The sequence below is a fragment of the Rattus norvegicus genome, chromosome 13 (assembly GCF_021556685.1).
Source record: "Rattus norvegicus strain SHRSP/BbbUtx chromosome 13, alternate assembly SHRSP_T2T, whole genome shotgun sequence".
Taxonomy (NCBI): domain Eukaryota; kingdom Metazoa; phylum Chordata; class Mammalia; order Rodentia; family Muridae; genus Rattus; species Rattus norvegicus.
Window position 1 is genome coordinate 69684238 of NC_141546.1, and position 8650 is coordinate 69692887.

Here is an 8650-nt window from a genome sequence, read left to right on the forward strand (position 1 = left end):
CCGTGCTATGGCAGCACAGGCTGCAACAGCCCACCAAGGACCCTGATTTCCATTCTAAATTCTTCTTTCTTCTGTCTCTAATCCAATCCCCAGGTGCTAGGAAACTTCTCTGGTAAACAGAAGAGAAGGGAGACCTACATTCCCAGACAGTTGTCACAGTCTGTGAAACACCGAAGGCTCTGGTCACTCGCTGCTGATCATGAACTACTCAGTGGATGGACAGCCCCGAAACTTTGTGACCCTCCCAGTGTCTAGGATTTTGTCTGGGGGAGAAAGGGTGTTCTGTTTCTAATTTAACACATTGACTCAGTGGTTATAGTCCTAAAATTTGATTGCATGCATTTGTGAGAAGGACCAATTTTGTAACTTGTTAGGAAAACAAAATGCAAGCAGAAAGCTTATTTTTAAACCTTATTACTGTCAAAAGTAAATTTTAAAATAAGCTCCCATGGCAGAAGAGAAGAAACAGAAAGCATGGGTCAAAAACCTTCATCCTTTTACTGCAGAAAAAAAAAGTCTACTCTTTTTCTTATTTGTTGAACTAGGTCCACGTATCTACACCTAGGCTTATCACGGGTCCCCTCTTCATCCAAGTCACCATCCTAAAGTTCAAGTTCTACATGGTTTGGTCAGCCTGGAGACTGGTGAAGTTGCCCAAGAAATTCCTGTAGCCCTCAGAAGCTTGACCTCTTCTTCTGCACATCCTTCTCGGCATATCTTCTGGAAAATTCTCCATCAGTGTCCACTGGAAAAGGCTTCTCTCATTAACACCAATCCACACCCATCATTTGTCTTTCCCTAATGCACGTGGACAACCCGTAAAAGAATATGCTGGTCTTCTCTTATTTCTCTACCAAGAAAAAAAAAGTTATGAAAATTCGCTTTCACACTATAAGATATTACCAAAATAACAAATTGTTATGCTTATTTTTAAACCTGCCTTTGTCTTGTTTTCCCGAAGACGTCATGAGCTCCATGAGAACGAGAGCGGTAGGTAGGCTTTGCCTGCCTGGTGTTTCTTTAAAATGCCAAGTGTGACAGTGAAATAAATAGGTGCTGGATGAATAAATGCCCGAATAAAAGATTTCGGCACAGAGCTCTCCACCGGTGAAGCTGTCCAAGGTTCTGGTGCTGAGGAGAATGCCAAAATCTGGCACAGTCAACTAAACAAGTAACCTAAACCCTGCTGATCCCAGCCCTGAGAGAGCTCACTCCCCGGACGCCATAATGACAGTTAAGTAACAGCCACACCCACGCTTAGTCTTTCCTAGTTCAAGCGCCTGTCACAGCTTCAGAAACTGTGGGCCATGACCCTATATGGGGTCACATTAACTGAATGGGGACATCAAGAGAAACTCGGTAGCACTAAAGGGTTTCTGAACACACGGTAATCAAGCACAAATTCAAAATCAAGGACACAGTGAAAGCCATGTGCTTCTGGCGGCCGTCGCCTGTGTCGCTCCATGCGGACTCCCTGCAGCCTGGGTTCTAAACACACGGCATATATTTGCACATGCGCTCGGGCCATGCAACGCCAAGTGCTGCCTGGTGAGATGATTGTTACCGATCGCAGTGTTTTCACTGTACACACATACATTTTTGCTCTTATAGGGACATAATTGTCTAATTACAGGAAGAAGAGACTTTCAATATTTTCCTGCCATTACTCACCCTATAAGTATCTTTGAACTGGACTGTGCTAGTAAAGGGGTTGATGTTGAAAGCTTCCGTTTGAGTTGTTGCCTAGGGTTCCGTAAATAACTGCCAAATGAATTTTGATTTAGGATTTAGGACAGAATTTCCTCCAAAGTTTTCTGAAATGGCTCCCAACATACTCAGACCATCTTCTGTATAGATGTATGCAAAACAGTATTCTAAGTATCAATGATTATGAAATTAAATATCAGTCAATTCTGAAGAATATTAATGAGACTTAATGTCCTACAATATCAAATATTCAACCACAATTTAACTCTTTATGCAATATAAATACATCCTTATCACTAATATGCAAGCTGATTATTAGTAGTATGCAATCAATTATAGGCATACCAAAGGATCGAATGTTGTTGGGTTTGGTTGATTTGTTTTGTCTTTGCTTTTGATTTGTCAAGGAGCGCACCGTGGCACATGTGAGGAAGTCAGAGGATTATGGGAATTAGCTTCCTCTCCACTATGCTGCTCCTGGAGACAGACTGAAGTTGTCAAGCAATTCTCCAGCCCAAAGACTTAGTTAAAATCTTAGGGCATGAGAAATGGCTCGGCAGTGAAGAGTACTTGCTGCTCTTCTAGATGATCCGGCCTTGGTTCCCAGCACCCACAGGGTAGCTTACAACCATGTGTAACTTCAGACCCACAGAATCTGATACCCAACTCTGGCTCCTGCAGGCACAGACATAGTACACAAATACACATAAGCAAAATACCCATACCAACTTCTTTAATTTAAAAACAAAATAAATTCTGTGTGTGTGTGTGTGTGTGTGTGTGTGTTTTCATGTGTGAAAGTACATGTGTTGGGGGGGTACCTGCATATTTGGGTACATGTGGAGGCCAGCACAGGTCAACCTCAGATGTTATTCCACATATACTGTCTGCCTTTTTCTTAATGTGTAGTGGGTGTATTTGCCTGCATGGATGTCTGTGCTCCATGTGCATGCCTGGTGTCTACAGAGGCCAGAAGACGACATCGGATTCCCTGGAACTAAAATTACAGTTAACTGTCATATGTGTGCTATGAATCAAACTCGGGTCCGCTGGGAGAACAAGCATCTTCCCAGCCCCTGCCCACCTTAACTTTGAGAGAGTGTATCTCATTGGCCTAGATCTTGCTGGTTAGATTAAGGTGTGTAGCCAGTGAGGCCCGGTGTTCCAGCTGTCTCCACCTCCCCAGGATTACAAGTTCATGCTACCATGCCTGGCTTTTCTTCTGCCTCTGGCAATGAATCTTGGGCTCTCATACAAAAGCGCTTTCATGTCGAGCCCTTTACTATTTCCTCATTCGTAAAATAAATGTCTTTATGACTTACTACCAATACATGTTTGATCTGTGTATATTTCATATACCTAGGATTGTGCAAAGTTGCTCGGGGAAAGGGAGGGCACAAGTGGAAAAAGCTTAAGAAGTCCCGACCTCCATGAGCACTTACTTCCTCATGTCACCTCCTGTTCAGAAGCCCGTTTGTAAGGGCTTCCTGTTGCATGTAGTAATTCTCAAATCCAGTAATAAAAACAAGGGAGAAAAGTGAAGCATTCATCACTGTGGTCCTAAAGCACACCTTACAGGAATGGTTACACACCAGTTTAAAAACACCATTGAGTAATGAAGGGTATTTCTTTTTTTTTTTAATTGAACATTTTATTTATTTACATTTCAAATGTTATCACCTTTCCAGGTTTCCCCTCTGCAAACCCCCATCCCCCTCCCCCTGCTTCTATGAGGGTTCTCCCCACCCACCCTCCCACTCCTGCCTCACCGCCCTACATTGGAGCATCAATGCTTCACAGGACCAAGGGCCCCCCTCTTATTGATGCCAGACAGGGCCCCATGAATGGTGTTTCCGATGGATGATATGTCTCAGGGTCTGTCCTGAAGACGCAGTGCCCTTTGTGATATTTGAAGATGTGATCTTGGGCAGTAGGTTAGTTAAACGATGTCATTAGTGTAGGAATCTCATAACAGGAATAACACCTATAAACAAAGAGGTAACAGGACAGAATGCTTTCTCCTTTAGACCACCCCACCACCACCACAGTGAGGATATAACAAAAACATGGCCCTCCACGATCCAGGAAGAAAGCTATCACCAAAACCCAGATATGCTCTTTCCCTAACCTCACACTAACAGCATCTAGAACTGAGAGAAATAAATCTTTGCTGTTTGAGCAACCCTGTGGGAGTTTGCAACATAATCTCAAACGGACCAAGACGATGTGTTCAGTCCTCACTCACTGTGTAAAAGCACAACATGCATATTCCTGATCACTTCAACTTGAACGTGCGTGCCAATGAACACGCTCCAAACGACAGCTTCCACCGAGGAACAAGCAGCTGCTTGAGGAATTGTAATCCCACACATCAAGAAAATCCAGATAAAATGCATTAAACAACATTTTCAGAGACTGGACTGCAAACAGGATAGGATTGTGACTGTTGGGTAAAAGAAGATGGAGTAAATTCCCTGTTCTCTCTCTCTCTCTCTCTCTCTCTCTCTCTCTCTCTCTCTCTCTCTCTCTCTCTCTCTCTTCTCTCTCTCTCTCTCTCTCTCTCTCTCTCTCTCTCTCTCTCTCTCTCTCTCTCTCTCTCTCTCTCTCTCTCTCTCTCTTTCTCTCTCTCTCTCTGCCTAGAGGCAGTTTCCAGACTGTAGCACAAGGAATATTTCACACAAACCCCAGCAGCTTGTGAAGTTGAGGAGGACATTGAGGTTGGGAACACCATGGCAGGTAAGACATTGAAGGTAAAACACTGAAAATGTGGGTACTATGTGAATAAAAGTTCCCAGAAATGCTAATAGGATCCTCTCAAATCTATTCGTGGTTACTGTGGACCTATATAGGGGAAAGTTCCATGAGACTTGGAAAAAATTATCAGCAAAATTCTATCAGCCAAGAAATTCTGAGAGCCAACGGATCTGGAAACTGCTTGAGTTTCCATCAAACAAATAGATCGTCCTTTGAAGTTCATAAAGCATTCCTTAGAGGTCAGAAGTGTCATAGTTTAGCATTATGGCCAAGTCCTAGAATAAAATATACTCCAGGATTACCCTAAGACAGTCTGCAAGATGACCCTCAAAACCAATCTGAACCCCAAGTAATGTCACTGCTTGTCAAATATAGTCACAATCTTCAAAGGCAGAGAACAAAATTAAGCATTCGGCAAAGTAAATTCAAATAAAAATTTAGCTTTCAATAAAAAATAATTATTAAGCATGTGAAAAAGTTGGAAAGGTATGATCCAAAACCACAAAGAAAATCAGTTAATGGACACAGGCCTAGAGATTAGAATTAATGTGGAATATACACACTGCAAAACAATAAATTACAACACTTATAAACTAAGCAATTCTGCCTTACCTGTGAAGGATTTAATCCATGATCCCTGCAAGGATGTCTGAAAACCATGGAGAGTCTTATATAGTCTGTGTCTTTTTCTATACACTATGCCAATGATATGGTTTAATTTTTAATAGAACAATTACAGCAATATAATGAAAGTTATTTAAATGTTATGAATTATTCTTAAATTTTCCATGCAATATTCTGGACCACGAAAATCAAAACTACAAAAAGTAGGTGCTATGCAACTGCCAAGAGAGGACAGCAATCAAGAGTCCTACCCAACGATGGTCCCTCTGAACTACAACAAGGACCAGCATACAGGATATCCTTGCAGGGACAACATGCCACTCACATCCTGGCAGATCCAGAGGCTGCCTACTGAAGGTCCACTCCACAGGAGGAAAGTATGCCTGGCACTATAGACCTACCCAACTACCCTTGGCTGGTGAGGTCATGGATCTTAAGAGGATAGCTACTACTGCCACTTTCCTGAACCAGCATAATCCCCAGCTGCATTCTGAATACTCATCTCTATACCTACAGACGAGTGAAGCTCTCAGACTGCTTCTTTTTCAAATCAGAATTTCAATTAGGAGGAGTCAAACTGTTTTACAAAATAACCAATCTAAAAGGGGTAGAAAAATGTGAACAGAGAACAGATGGAAACAATTCTAAATAGAAAACAAACAAGAAGATGGTAGATTTAAAGCCAACTACCGATAATTACATTAAGTTCAGATTGTCTTAATGAAAAAATTTAAAAATTTAAAATACAGAGGTGGCCAAACACATCAAAAAAGCAGAATCTAAGAGTATATGCTGCCTACTATGGACCAAATCACAAATCAATCAAACTAAAGAGATCTAAAAATGAGTTAAAAACAAATCAAAATATACCTGGAATGCTTATGCTCATATCAGAACAAGGAATATTTTCAAGAATAAAAAGGCATATTCCATAATGATGAAAGATGTCATCTTCAATGTGTGCTTCACTAAGAACTGAATTTTAATATACTAGAAGCAAAGTATGCATCACTAAAAGAAGAAATAGATAAATTCATAATTAAAGCTTGTCAGTCCAAACTAGTGGGTTCCTAGTAATTGGTAAAACAAGCAGTTCAAGTATCCAGCAGTCACAAGACAAACATCACTATCATGACTGTATATATAAAATATTTTAATAGATATTATATAATTATACACTTATGCAACTATATAATTATATAGTTATATAATTTTATACATAATTATATAATATTTATATATAACATAAGCTATATGATATACATTATATAATTTAAATATAATATGTATAATTATATACAATTATTTAAGTATAGTTGTGGTGTATATATATGTATATGTATATATATCACTCAGCATGTGAAGGAACTTACAGTGTGCTCTGATCACAACAGGATAAAGGTAGAAACCAGAAGCATACAAAGTCTAAGAAATATGTTCTAAAACCTAAACAAAACCCTTCCAGAAGTCCATAGTTCAAATAAAAACCATACCAAAAATTGTTATATATCTTATATTTAATGATTAGGCGATCATACATAGTGAGATATGCAATGTTCATCTAAAGCACTAATTGAGACATTTATAGCTTTGAAAATTCAGAAAAGAAAGTTCCAAAATAATGTAGCTAATCTTCTATCTTAAAAAATTTAAACCCAAATTATGTAAAAAAGTTAAATAGTAAATACCAAAAATCGATGGCACTGAAAACTGGTAGAAAGAAAAGAAAATCAATGTCAAAAATGATCATTTGTAAAGATCAGTAACAATATCATCAAGATCATGATAAAACCTCTTCATTCAATATGGTTAAACATTGCTGGAGTATTTTTAAAAAGTTCCTGAGACGCTGAGGAGAGGCTTCTCTGCTCCTCCCTGCTCCAGAGACAGCCACCATCTTCTCGTGCAGTGCCAGCCTCGTCCTATAAACAAGATGTTGAGAGTTGCTGTGAACTGATTTGGCTGTATTGGGCACCTGGTTACCAGGGCTGCCTTCTGCTCTGCACTTGGCAAAGTGGAGATTGTTGCCATCAAGGACCCCTTCGTTGACCTCAACTACATGGTCGGTGTTCCAGTATGACTCTACCCATGGCAAGTTCAACAGTGCAATCAAGGCTGAGAATGGGAAGCTTGTCATCACCATCCTCCAGGAGTGAGATCCCACTAACGTCAAATGGGTGATGCTGGTGCTGAGTATGTCATGGAGTCTAATGGCATCTTCACTACCATGGAGAAGGCCAGTGCCCACTTAAAGGGTGGAGCCAAAAGGGTCATCATCTCCGCCCCTTCTGCTGGTGTCCCCATGTTTGTGATGTGTGTGAACCACAAGAAATATGACAACTCACTCAAGATTGTCAGCAATGCATCCTGCACTACCAACTGCTTAGCCCCCCTGGCCAAGGTCACCTAGGACAATTTTGGCATCGTGGAAGGGCTCATGACCACAGTCCATGCCATCACTGCCACTCAGAAAACTGTGGATGGCCCCTCTGGAAAACTGTGGCGTGATGGCCATGGGGCTGTCTGGAACATCATCCCTGCATCCACTGATTCTACCAAGGCTGTGGGTAAGGTCATCCCAGAGCTGAATGGGAAGCTCACTGGCATGGCCTTCTGTGTTCCTATCCCCAGTATATCTGTTGTAGATCTGATAATGTCGCCTAGAGAAACATGCCAAGTATGATGACATCAAGGAAGTAATGAAGCAGGCATCCAACGGCCCACTGAAGGGCATCCTGGGCTACACTGAGGACCAGGTTGTTTCCTGTGGCTTCCACAGCAACTCCCATTCTTCCACCTTTGATTCTGGGGCTGGCATGGCTCTCAATGACAACTTTGTAAAGCTCATTTCCTGGTATGACAATGAATATGGCTACAGCAACAGGGTGATAGACCTAATGGTCTATATGGCCTCCAAGGAATAAGAAACCCTGGACCACCCACCCCAGCCCAGCAAGGATCTGAGAGCAAGAGAGAGGCCCTCAGTTGCTAAGGAGTCCCCCTCCCAACTCAGCCCCCAACACTGAGCATCTCCCTCACAATTCCATCCCAGACCCCATAATAACAGGAGGGGCCTAGGGAGCCCTCCCTACTCTCTTGAATATCATCAATAAAGTTCGCTGCACCCAAGGGGGGAAAAAGAAGTAGTTGAGGAGATATACTATGTTCATGGGTTTGAAGATTCAATATGCTTCTTACTTCTCCCCAGAAATATCTGCTGATTCAACTGGACCTCATGAAAGTGTCAGTGAATTTTCTTATGAAATTGGAAGGATAGCTTTTAATTTTGCATGGATTTTCAAGGAACTTAGTAAAACAATTTAAAAAAAAAGACTTAAACTGGAGAATGTGTGCTTCCCGCTTTTAATACTTTCCATGAAGCTACAGTAATCAAGACAGTGCTTTATGGGCGTGAGTATAGATACAGACTAATAGGACTGAACTGAGTGTTCAGAAATAGACCCACATGCATATGGCCAAGCCAAGAAAAGCTAACAGGGAAGTCAGCATTTTATCAGACACTGCTGAAAGCTGTATGCAAGCTCAGCTATTGCTCACATCGAAC

At 41.2% G+C, this 8650-nt stretch overlaps 1 pseudogene; it reads left to right on the forward strand.

The window, feature by feature from the left end:
• Window positions 1-4781: 4781 nt before the first annotated feature.
• Window positions 4782-8009, forward strand: LOC148001696 (glyceraldehyde-3-phosphate dehydrogenase pseudogene; annotated as a pseudogene).
• Window positions 8010-8650: the final 641 nt, after the last annotated feature.